Consider the following 13,301-nt stretch of genomic DNA (forward strand, 5'->3'; position numbering starts at 1 on the left):
TTCTTTGAATTTCTATGAACTGAAGCCGGCTTATATCGCATATTCGTATTACAAAATAAATCTTTCTTTCTTTCTTATATATTTTTTTTCAATCGTAGTTTAATCAAAGTTATTCATATGGGTGTGAAGCACGAGCATTTAGCAAAGCATTAGTCTTCATTATGAGTCTCCACCGGCTCACAAGCACTCGCATACTTAACCAAACGCCAAACGTTGAAAATAGGAAATCATCTTACGAATTAATATTATGACATCTTGGGCATTCTATAGATAAGAGTACATTACTGCCGAGGCCGGGAAAAAGCAATTCGTGGATGAGTAGAGTTATATAAATACGAATCCACGAATTTCCATTTCCGCTGAGGCATGTAAAGTGCTTTTCTCCGATATTTAATGCGGGGAAATAAAGCAAAATTGTTAAAATATTAAATTAAATGCTCAGCCATAGTTTTAAAAAGTTGCGCTTATACTTTCCCGCGATACTTGTTTTTTTTTTAAGTACACGACACGACTCATAATGCCATTTCATTAGAAATAATAATTAAATAAACAAATATAAAGTTAAATGCAATGGAGCTTAGTATAACTAAATTACAGTTTAGCCATTTTCTTTTGTTATCATATTTTATTCGGTTTCTTAAATTGTGCTTGAACTCAAATTATAAAAAAAGCAGTGACACTGTTCGAGACATTTTTAAAGACGCTGTTTCTTCCTAAACTAAATCTTAGACTAGGACTCAAACAGAGAAAAGGTAGAAGGAATTTGATCGCCAGGCTGTTAAGATTGACTTATCGTGGTCAAAACGTGAATTTAAAAAGTAAAATAAAACCGTATGGTAGGTAATGGAATTTCATACAACTTCCCGGCCGCCTGAGCGATTGTGAGTTTTTTTTATTTGTGGCAGTCTATAAGGAAGAACTTCGTGTACTATGTTTGCGACAGTTAGGCGGACATTTCCAAGCATATTGGAGAAAACTTGCATTAAAACATTATAAAGTCTAGATTAACCGTGAGCAGAATGTTAATAACAAGTTAAATCAGGGACTAGATGTAAGTAGTAAGCGAAGCTGAAAAAAGTACCACTCATTATAGTTGCAAATAAAGTCAAGGAAAATTTATTATGGCTTTTCCCGACTTTATATTCTACGTATAGAATAATTAATAGTAAATAATATCAATCGCACTTCAATTTATCTGTCAATGTACTATCTTTTAATATGCGATGTTCTGTATAATAATTTATGTCCTTGAATCTGTTTTATTCGAGACAATAGGCTTAATCTGTGAAGTTTCAGTAGACACCTTAAACAGGGTTTGTTACTTTACAATAACAATAGAAAGCCTTAGTAGTTTCAAAGCTTTGGTTTAATCACTAAAGCTGCTTAAGTCATTTAACGGATGAGTAACAAAGGCTACATATTCGTTGAGGAGACCGTAAAGTGAGACAAACGTGAGTTAATGTGAGTTAATTTAGGTAGTTCCCTAGTCTCCGGATGAAACAACTAGCGGTTAGTGCACACAACCTACACCAACTTGTCACCACTGATGTCACGTAAGAATTTAGGCACAACAGGATGACTAGGTACATATACTTAGAAAAAGGTTGTTTCGCGTAGAGGAGTACAGCTAGATAGAGTCTAACTACTTAATCGGTGACTAGGTAGAGACGACGCAATACCAATTTTTTGGTTTGAATAGTCATTCCTAATAAAATAATATTTTTTAAATAGATATTCTATGCTCTGGGTAAAAGGATTGAAGATTTTATAAGAACTTGCTCCAACGGGACCGTATCGTGGTGGGTATTCAGAGAAATTCATGAATTCAATGAACTCGTTCAAAAGACGATTTTCAATAAAACAGTCAGAACAATGTCAACATTCAGTGTCAGAAAATGATTATAGGCATGTACATAATGATTAAAAAAGCCGTTCCTAGTGGGTTGACCTATCGCCTCTCAAACAGAGGGTCGTGGTTCAAACCCGGCTCGCACCTCTGATTTTCGAATTCACGTGCGGAATTACATTTGAAATTTACCACGAGCTTTGCGGTGAAGGAAAACATCGTGAGGAAACCTGCACAAACCTGCGAAGCAATTCAATGGTGAGTGTGTGAAGTCCCAATCCGCACTGGGCCCGCTGGGAACTATGGCCGAGCCTCTTGTTCTGAGAGGAGGCCTGTGCCCAGCAGTGGGACGTATATAGTATATAGGCTGGATGATGATGATGACATAATGATTGATAACATTACAGGTGCTCAAAACGTATAATTACGACTCTACTTGTATTATCAATATACAATATTTGATGGCGATCGATATAGTTATAATGTACCCCAAAAGCAATGCTAATGTAATGATGTTGAAGACATCACTTTGGCACCCGAATCAGGATGGAATGCTAATGCTACGCTTCTGAATTTGACAGTTATAGTTATTAATCACAAGTTCGTCCAACCGGCCTTGACATCGCATTAACTCACATTAACTTTTGCTGAATGCTGCACCTAAGAGCTCCATTACACGCCTACACCCTATAAAGACATTCAGCTTGCTAACGACTTAACAGTATAATTCTACGGTCGATTTTCGCACGTTCTATTTTCTTTGAAACATCGCAAGAGTACTTGAAACAAGCGACTATCGGTCTTCGAGCGGGAGTCTTTTTTCATGGAATGGAAATTTTGAACCTAGTTTTTACGAGTTTTCCGTGTTTTATCACTCTTGCACCCAAATTTCCGAAAAACGAATAGGTTTTAGGCGATATCTTAAGGTTTTTTTCAGTTTAATAAGACTGATCTTTGCATAGCCACCGAAAACTTGTTAAATCAAGAAGTTATGCTTAATTAGTGTTGAATACACGAGTATAGTTTTTACAATATCGACAGAAAGGAAACAACTGTCTCTTTCAAAATACAAAACATCTAAAGAAAACTTCAAACAAGTTTTTCACGTTGCACGTCCATAATTTTCATACAACTTGATATATCCATATCAGAGCCAGAAGTGTAGTAAGACTGTTGTTATATCACTACAGCACAGTAGGGATTACTTTTATTGACACTTTCCCGACCTCTGATACATTAATTTATGTGTTATACGGCTTGTATATAGCTTGGTCCTCTGGGGCGACCCGCCGCTCGCGACGGCCGCGGCGGGACTGAAACAGAATCTCCTTCAGGCTTCTGTTAGCCTGGTGCCGAACTGTCTTTTTATATTAGCACCCGGATAGAAACTGATTTATTACAGGGCAATTATCGTTAAAATTACTGCGGGTGTTAAAAGTTAACGTAACGTAAAGGTTGAGTTACGGATCGTTCTGAGAATGAAGTTAATGTATTGCAGTAATTTATTACGTTTTACTAGCCTACCTATTTAACTGTGTTCTTCGTCGCGTGAATAATGGTGCAAGAGGTTAATAATAACAATATAAATTAACTTGTTTTCCTTAAATCAGAAAATGAAAAGCCTTAAAATTTGATTAAAAGTATTATTGCTGAACTTATTTGTAGAGGATTGATCAACAAAATCGCTTCTCAGCCGGTTAAGATATACTTAACCACCACTGAACCAATAATATATGTACGTACAAAAGTTTTTTTTAATTGTAATATGTCTAATAAAATGTGAAGTAGATATGTTACGTTCTGGTGAGCTCTGGTTAGCAGTCTTTGAATCCGCTGAAATTATTTTTCAGTGTAATCTTGGTGTAATCCGTCAACTTGTCAGCGGATCTAGATTTGTGGTCTGTGCTACATTTTTACTAAGGTTTCTTAGTTTATCTGGTATAAAGATAGATAGCTGACATGTTGCTAAAATACTTGCCAAGTATTTTTAAAATGTTGACTTGGTTTTATCAGACTCAAAAAAAATGCTACAAAAATTCTTGCAACGTCGCGCAATATTCTTGTAAAATGGTGAAGGATCCGTATCCATAATATCTAAGACGTGCCTACCTGGGCCAAAATTATTAAAACAATGTTTGAAAATACACTTATTTTATTTAAGTTTTTTTTAAGAAGTTAATACCTAACATATATACTTACGCCGAAATTTACTGTTTAATAACCTAACCATAAAAATGTCATTTTTGATAGGAGATTTTTTTGCTGACTGTAATTTTTGTTGACTGTCCTTACATTGTTACCCAAACTACACTTGTATACCAAATTTCAAGTCGATGCTACTAACCTTTGAAGAGTTCCGTCCTGCGGAGACGATCCTGGCTGGACTATCAGGATGTCACTACTAGATTATTATATCGACACGCGATTTACATAAGTGTTCTAAATTTTTAAGTCAATCTGACTACTGGAAGTTGGTCAAATTTAACTTGCAAGATTTGATTACAGACAGACAGACAACGGGACAGGTGAAACTAAATAAAAGCTAGAAAAACATGCAATAGAATTAAATGAATCCAAATAAAATATTACTTTTTAATCCGTGTAAAGGTAGATAAACAGGAGCGGTTTCACAGCCGAACTCTTTACTTTGATCTGAACCGGCCCACTCTTTAATGATCCAAAACAATTAGTGTTGGTTTGATGAATTAATTGGGTCAGCGATAGAGCACGTCGTATACTCGTAATTAAATTGATTGTTACCGTTATCCTGATCACTTTACACAACCAGCAGTTTAATTGAGTAACATGATGGAATTTAATCACTCAATCAGTCACTAACCAACTGAAAATAAAACATTTACAATTTGTATAACTTATTATTTATTTCATTTTTAATCAAATACTTGTGTTGTTAAAAATTCCTTTAGTTATTTTTTTTCTATACATCTTTTAACATTTTACGAATGTATAACTCTGATACCTTTAAGCGAGCAAGTCTTGTATATTTATTTCGGGAGCTCAGAAACGACTCTATCGATTTCGGTGAAATTTGCTGTGGGGTTTTCAGGCGGCAAAAAAACGATCTAGCTTAGTCATATCCCCGAGCGAAGCTCAGTCACCACATAAAAATACATAAAAGTAACAGCTTAGGTTATAGGATAAAGCCTACAAATAAAATCACTCGCAATCAATTCAAAAAGACTTCAAAATCATTTCGTTTTCTGCATTTTATACCCGTAGTAATTCACTTTGATAATCTGATACTTCTAGCGACCCACATAAGTGGTGTTAAATAGGATTAGGGCGTATTCCATAGAACGGTAACTTGGACTTGAAAAATTAAAAAGACAACTTTTTCGTGCGCTCTTAAAAACATTTAATATAACAAACACAGGGACAGACGGCGGGAAGCAACTTTGTTTTAAACTATACAAAAAATAAATTACACACAAATCCATACTAATATATAAATGCGTGTGTGTTTTTGTGTGTTTTTATGTTTGTGCGTCTTTCACGTCGAAACGAAGCGATCGATCGACGTGATTTTTGGCATAGAGATAGTTTATGGGCACGAGAGTGACAAAGGCTACTTTTTATCCCAGAAAAATGCACAGTTCCCGAGGGAACAGCGCGCGATAACCGAATTCCACGCAGGCGAAGCCGCGGACAAAAGCTAGTCTATATATTTCTCTTCAACGGCCAAGAAATACCTTTTAGATCTCTAAACTAAAACAGTTCTGCTGTTTGTGACAGCCACAAGATGCTTCGAGTATATTGGATCAGCAATCACCGCAGCCTCAACTCGTATGTCCCATAAAACAGCGCTGGAAACTAATGTCACGAGAAACTCTACCAGTACTAAAACAATACATTTAAAAATAAAAACCACATTTTAATTATACCTACTCGTGTCGCACGCCATTACAACTTATCTCTAACGATCGAAAGGCATATGCTAAATTCCTGTTGATTAAATGGCAGTATCAGTAGGTATCACATGAAATGAGAAACTCAAAAAGCCCTAAATTTTCAGATACGACAGTTTTTGATCTCATGAGCGAATGTAGTGTCCATACCAATTTAACTGCTTTCCGTTAACTATAAATATGGTAGATATTACCAAATAAATGTTGTTTTCGTGAAGGCTTGATAATAATAATCTGATTTCTTAAGGGCAGGGTTGACAGGGTGTAACTTGATTGATATTTTTGCGAGCATGATACGATACTACTATCAATTAAGAGTATCGGTTAAATTTTTCAAGGATATTACAAAATAATATCAAACGCTAACTGAAGCGGATTTAATTCCCTTACCGCGAAGTTTTGGTAACATACAGCAGCATCCAAGGCTGAGACAAGAATGCTTGCTAGAATGCAGTCTCTGTGGCAAAGGCTTAACATCCGCCAGAAAAGAGATTTCTCTTGTGATATACACGTTTTTTTTTCTCTAAAGGCTTCTATTTATACCACCATTTATGCGTATACATGTCCGGTCTAGATGAAAATAAATTATCTATAAACGTAAATGTAAACCTTATTAATTTCGTTACTGTCATTCCTCAAATGCCTGATATGACAGTATCGCAGCCCGAGCCGGCCTACATTGTTTGAAAATACCCACTTCTATGTATATTAATCGGGTTGCAAACTGTAGATAGGTAGGTACAGACAGTTCCTAGATAGGCAGCAGTTTGCATGCGGCTGCATTGTCCAGGCTTAATGGAAATGATGCATTCCATCGCGATATGTCTAGTTTATAGACAATGTTTTGTTGCATGTTTGAAGGAATATAGGTTACAATTAATTACAGATGTAATGATAATGGTTTTCCATCGGGAAAAGTCGAATCGTAATCAGAATATGACGGCACCCGAAGCATGAATCAAGTATTATATTATATGACATGAGTGACATTTTCATATCCATTAATATAGAACTTTATTATTTAGTGTCAAATGACAAATGAAAAATGTACGGCTGTAAGATGGGTACCGAAACTAATTGAGAGAGCAAGATAAATAGGAACTTTTCTTAGAATACGATGAATAAACCATTATGTACTACATTTATTACATTTCAACAACCCTCCTGCCACTACTGATATCGCTGATAGCAAATCGATGCTGTGTTAACGTATCAGCATTTAAAAGTTCCTGCACTGTTGGACATATAATAACTAACTAACATTTTTTGTGAAATTGAGTTAAATACATATTCAGAATCAGGAAGAAAAGGCGCATCTGTCTGATCTTTTGTACATTTCTTGGAGAAATACTGTCGGAGATACCGTTAGACCGAGGGGCGCAAATGTCTGAGATATTCACGCGTGCTCTTGCCATCACTTTCACCATCTCTTTCTGTCACCATCTTACACCGTCAGACAGAAAGAAATAATGAATGCGATAGCAAGCGTCAGCGCGTTAGTTAGACAATACGGCCTCTGATTCGTGTACCAGGGTAGAACCTTTAATAATCAATTTCACTATGAAGTATGATTTCCTTGACAAAAACATGGGATGTCAACACAACAGGTAGGTAGTACATGATTCAGTTTGTTCGATTCAAGCTGTCCTTCATGAAAAAGCTCATATTTCCACTTATAATTCTAGAAAGATCTAGCGGATCGATTATTACAACCATGACTGTACTTCGATATCATTATAGATACTCATAAAGAAATCCAAAACGAAAATGGCGTGACGAGGTTGGACGTGTCACTAAATAACACCGGATATTGTTCGGAAGGGATGGCGGAAAGCGAGGGAACGCTCGACGCGTACTTTTGATGCGTCCCTTCCTAAATAATATATTAAACATAAATACACGAGTTTGTTAGTAATAACAATAACCCTCTGCATTCGTGGTAGGGAAACTTATAGTTTTACGTTTTATCGAACAAAAAACTGTTTTTTTATAATCGGCTATTATAGAAACTTTGAATTCCGCAAAGTTAAGCTTCTTATGAAAATTAAAGTCGGTTACAATTTAACATACTATGTAGGTAGCAATTTTGACTTCATCGTCTCCACGATACCGAAAAAGAAATAGATACGAGTACCTAAGGTAAACGTTCGAGTGCTAGACACATACCAGTAGTTGTCATCTTTATCATCTATCATCCATTTTGACATTTATTGTTAGGATGTCACCACTGCGATATTTACGTACCTGATATTACTTTATCCCCATTGCACTGTAATTACTGAGAGTATTATCATTTTCGCTTTTTGATCACCCTTCAAATGACCAAGGCGCAAACTTTGAACGCAAGAAATTCTTAAAATAAAATGCCAAGTCCACGTCCGTACTGTATTTAAGTGTACCTACTAGCTCGGTAGACGATTAGCCCGTGAACGCAACGTAACGAAGTTTCTACCAGTAAATGGAGGTAGTTTCGGACCAATCACAGTTTGAACGAAGCGTTAGAAGCTACATTTAACCGCCTCTAGTTTTTAAAAAGACATTTTCCTTTATTTTTTGTGCTTCTTACTATCTTGAACATTGTTTGACATCGATAGGGAGGAAAGTTTCATCGATAGAGAAAAAAACAGTGTCAACTTTAACATCATCCCAGCCCAGCCTATATACGTCCCACTGCTGGGCATAGGCCTCCTCTCAAATTGAGAGGGCTTGGGCCGTAGTTACCACTTGGGCCCAGTGCGGATTGTGAAATTTAACACGGAACCAAGTAATTACTTGACTAATGACTAATTTTAATTATTTTTACTGAAAAAAACAGTTTATCGTAATTAGTAAGAAAGATTTAATGAACCTATGTATATAGAACCTATGTATTTTGACGACCAGATGGCCTAGTGGTTAGAGAACCTGACTACGAAGCTTGAGGTCCCGGGTTCGATTCCCGTGTCGGGGCAGATATTTGTATGAAAAATACGAATGTTTGTTCTCGGGTCTTGGGTGTTTAATATGTATTTAAGTATGTATCTATCTATATAATTATATTTATCCGTTGCTTAGTACCCATAACACAAGCTTTGCTAAGCTTACTTTGGAACTAGGTCAATTGGTGTGAATTGTCCCGTGATATTTATAGGCAGACATTTAATGATAGGGGCCCTCCCATTGATCATATTCTATGTATGTAGGTATAATTCTTACTAGGCATATCTTGTCCCGTACTAACACGTGACGTGATGAATGTCGAAAGCTCTCAATACAACACTTCAAAAAGCCCTGTGCAGTTTCCGTTTCCAGACTCATCACTTTTTAATTTTCCCGCTGAAAAAACTGCCAAGTCACGTGGAAGAGGATGCTGGCACAAAAACGTTCTGTCCGCAACAAGGAACTTTGAGTTTGGAACGTGCCCGGCCATAGATAACGAGCTAAAGAACGAATCGATTTAAGAGGAGCGGTGATTTATGGTAGGTATCGTTGACATTTTGGTACTTTTTTTTTTCAAAGTTAATTTTAAGAGTCTCGATTGTATTATAATGCATAAGTAGTACAGTCACCAGTAAGAATATCGGATAGAAAAAAACACTCAATCTAAACACCTTTATTTTCGCTTAGATGTTGTAGTGAAGTGACTGGCTACTAGCCTTCACTTCACTACAACATTGTACTACATTATGTAGTACTTTGTCCTATCCGATATTAATTCCTTTGTAAGTTTTTGATGTAAAATATGGTTGAATACGTCAGTAATCTTGTATTTTTATTTAATTCCCTAGACAGGTTAAAATTTCTGTGTCAAAACATATTTAAGATAAGTTTTGGTTATAAATAAATTAATAATAAATTAATATCATGGGACACCTGACACCAATTGACCTAGTCCCAAACTAAGCAAAGCTTGCACTATGGATACTAGGCAACGGATAAACATACTTAAATATATATTAAACATCCAAGACCCGAGAACAAACATTCGTATTATTCATACAAATATCTGCCCCGGCCGGGGATCGAACCTGGGACCTCAAGCTTCATAGTCAGGTTCTCTAACCACTTGGCCATCGGATCGTTATTTAGATTCTCATTGTTTAATCGCCCGTATTTCTTTTTTGTGTTTTTTTTTTGTACGTGTTACTCTACTGTACCTATAATGAACTAAGTACAATAAAATACAATGCTTTTGCAATGTAAAAGACCGGATAAGGTCTGTGGTAAAAGTATTGTAGTAAATTGACCTTATATTGGTGTATCTTCAAAACTCAGTGCTTTACTTCGGCCATGTGATGATTATGCAAATGTCCTGCATTGAAAGTTCATTTTGCTTAAATTTATAAGTACTTCATTCGTAGCGCGCTTTAAACGGTGATATTTTAACAAGCGTCGAGTTAATAAAGACTTTAACTAAAAAAATACTACATAATCTAATCGTGTTTCAGTACCAGGCACCAAAATTGCACTTTCCACCGAAAATTTTAGTTTAGTTATGTGAAAGAAAACACGAGTCACTGATGAAGCACGCAAGATGGTTGAAAAGAAAAGCCGTTTTATTATTCGATCAATTATTAAAAAAAAGTAAAACATTCTATGATTTTTTTTTTCAAAAGAAACTTCTGCAGTTTAAAGTTAAGACCCTATTTTGTGATATCGCAAGAAACTAACTAGCAACTTGATCTCACAAAGTTTCTCATTAAAACGATAAGTATCTGTCTTTATGTAGTTCAGAGCAGGGATTATACGAGAACTAACTTCACACAGTCTCCTGCACCGAAGAAATATCTTATTATTTACTAAGTATGACGTGAAACATCTTAAATGCTTGGAAACAACAATGATATAATGGATAAGGCGTATGCCTTATGGCATCTGGACTCAATATAATAATGGTGCATTATCCCCACTTCTTACTAGTATTTTATATGCGAAAGTATCCTATCTGTTAGCTCTTCACCACTGAACCAATCAACATGAAATTTTGTATGGAAATACTTTAAGAAACCGAAGGACATATGATAGTTTTTATTATCCCAGAAAATTGCATATTTCCCGCGGGATAGCGATTAACGAGTTCTAGGTGGCGGACAAAATCACGGGGAAAAACTGGTGTGACATAAAATCTAACGGTACAGTACAGAGACAACGTTCAAAATCAAAATGGCTTCATTCACGTTCAAAAAAACTGGCCGTGTGTTTCTTTAGAATACAACCTCGTCATCAATAGATTATATGTCATATAGAACACGATCGGATAAAATATGTATGGTCGGAAAAACATTGGAGGCCAAGCGTGTAAAGTGTCACATTGCAGCGCGACGCTTTCGCCGTTCCGTTTAGTTCCGGTGCACTTTGTCATGCAAATCTCTCATGGAGTGCCAGCTGCATTTTAACTGAATTTTTCGAAAATATCACGATTGCTGACAGAGTTTAGTAGGGAGAAGAGTATTGAAATTATATCGATAGGTAGTGGGTAGCCGTACCTCTCTACCGTAGCCGATTTTGGAATAGAATGGACCCGTCTCTTCACGTAGGCGACAAAGGTCCATCCTACTTCCTACTATCCTGCTAATATTATAAATGTGAAAGTTTGTGAAGATGTTTGGACAACATCTTAATGTTTGTTACTCAATCACGTCTAAACCGCTGAACTGATTTGGATGAAATTCGGTATACAGATATTTTGAGTCCCCGGGAAGGACATAGGATACATTTTATCCCGGAAAATTGCATAGTTCCCGCGGGAAAGCGATAAACAAATACTACACGGACGGAGTCGCGGGCAACGGCTAGTAAATAATAATTTGAAAATTATTGCAAAGAAAAGTAGACATTTGGCTTTGACGTATAATACTACGAGCTGGGCGGCGGGGCCTTACCAGGAAGAAGTAGTATTAATTAAATAGATGGACCTCGTAGCACGGCTGTAACGTCAAATGGACCTCACGATATTTCGCCTGTCAAAAAACCCTCACCAATAGGGCATATTAGGCAAAGTTCTGCGCAGGGGGCGACACTAGCACATAACGTAAACAAACCGCCATGACAACGTCAGTTCTCTATATACTTTGTCGCCATGACGGATCATGTCATGACCAAAGAGTATTAATACCTATAGAAAACATGACATATTGATTAGTTACAAAATAAAAGCTATATTTCCAAAAAAATAATTGAAACAATATGATATTACGGCATAAGAGAAAAAATACAATTTAAAAGCAAATTCACCCCCCCCCCCTCTTGAACTAGCAAATCAGCGACTGTAAAAATGTCAAGGTACGCTCTGACCAACTAAATCGTCACCCACTGTGGAACCTTTTCATAGAAAATGTCATAGTGACATCGCATTGCTTGTCAAGGGAATTCATTATGACACTTACTGTGAGAAACGCTCTAAGGTGGGACACAGGAATCATATGGTTCGACTACACAACCTCCTTAACAAAGCCTGAAGACAGTTTAAAGACTTAAATAACAGTAAAATACAACTTTTCTAAAATTTAAACTTCTTTTTGCGTTATTTTGTCACGAATAAATTATTTCTTTCTTTCGTTTCTTTCTTTCAGTGTCAAACAAGGAACGTTTATATTTGCTCCTAACCTATCGTATTACAGCGCCTCGTAAAGCCCGCTACAAAAGAAGTATACACCCTAAACGTTTGACGGCGCCATCATTTTAATAGGCCCTTCCACAGGCCGCTTACGCCAGGTTTTTACAAACCTATTCAAAGCCGTATACATTTACTTATTATGTAGTTACCTACTTACTAAGAGTTGCACCAGGAGTCTCTTTTATGCGACAGCTGCTTCGACATTGGTTAAAGTTGTAGCACCAAGTAGTGTATCATAAACACCGATTCTTAAATTTAATTAGCCCACCGCTCTCATTGAGTTTTTTTTCTAAAGTTAAATCTCTTCTTTTACAAAGTAATTAAATTGTAGCTTAGTGACACCTATTTCTCTAGAAGCATTTTGTTATCTATCACTTCTACCCTAAAACGTATTCATCGCCCACAAAGGACTTACCACCCTTGTTTCTTAGCAAGGCACCTATGGTCTTAACGCAATTTTACAATCTAAGATATTCATTATGTTTAATCGACAACCCAGGCAACATTTTTGTTTAAATATTTTTAAGGTAAACGTAAACAAAACCCAAAACTGGCTGTAACTTCGTTCCTTTCTACGAAATCCGCATTTGCATATCAAGCGACTGTAGACATTCGATCGGTTTCAATGGTTGCCCAGAAATGAATAAACACAGTTGCCAAGAATGTGAAGTTCTTGAACCTGACACGGGCGGCGCGACCTTCGCGGTTATCGGTAAACAGTTGCAATGTCAAGATCATAGAACAAGTACCTCCCTTGAGTCATTTATCTGTCCTATAAATCGTAAAGCCGTATTCACATTTATCTGTCGTGTTGTGTAAAGAAAAGAAAGAAAGAAAACGGTATAATACCACAAACGGGACTTATCACGCTACCTGGCGCTAACAAACACGAGAAATATTTACCTCGACGTTCATATTTATCTGATGCAGTGTG

General features: G+C 36.5%; 1 protein-coding gene across 4 annotated transcripts in view; it reads right to left on the reverse strand.

Annotated features, from left to right (window-relative positions):
• Positions 1–13,301, reverse strand: part of Flo2 (flotillin-2) — a 320,392-nt gene that overhangs the window by 15,302 nt on the left and 291,789 nt on the right. Inside the window, exon 1 of one of the 4 annotated variants that reach the window (XM_074092313.1) lies at positions 3,052–3,131. The exons of the other annotated variants lie outside the window; for them this stretch is intronic. The gene's annotated coding sequence lies outside the window, so the exon portion shown is untranslated. Of the gene's footprint in view, positions 1–3,051; positions 3,132–13,301 lie in introns of those variants that run through there. 4 annotated transcript variants of the gene reach the window in all.

The sequence above is a fragment of the Choristoneura fumiferana genome, chromosome 9 (genome assembly GCF_025370935.1).
Source record: "Choristoneura fumiferana chromosome 9, NRCan_CFum_1, whole genome shotgun sequence".
Classification (NCBI taxonomy): domain Eukaryota; kingdom Metazoa; phylum Arthropoda; class Insecta; order Lepidoptera; family Tortricidae; genus Choristoneura; species Choristoneura fumiferana.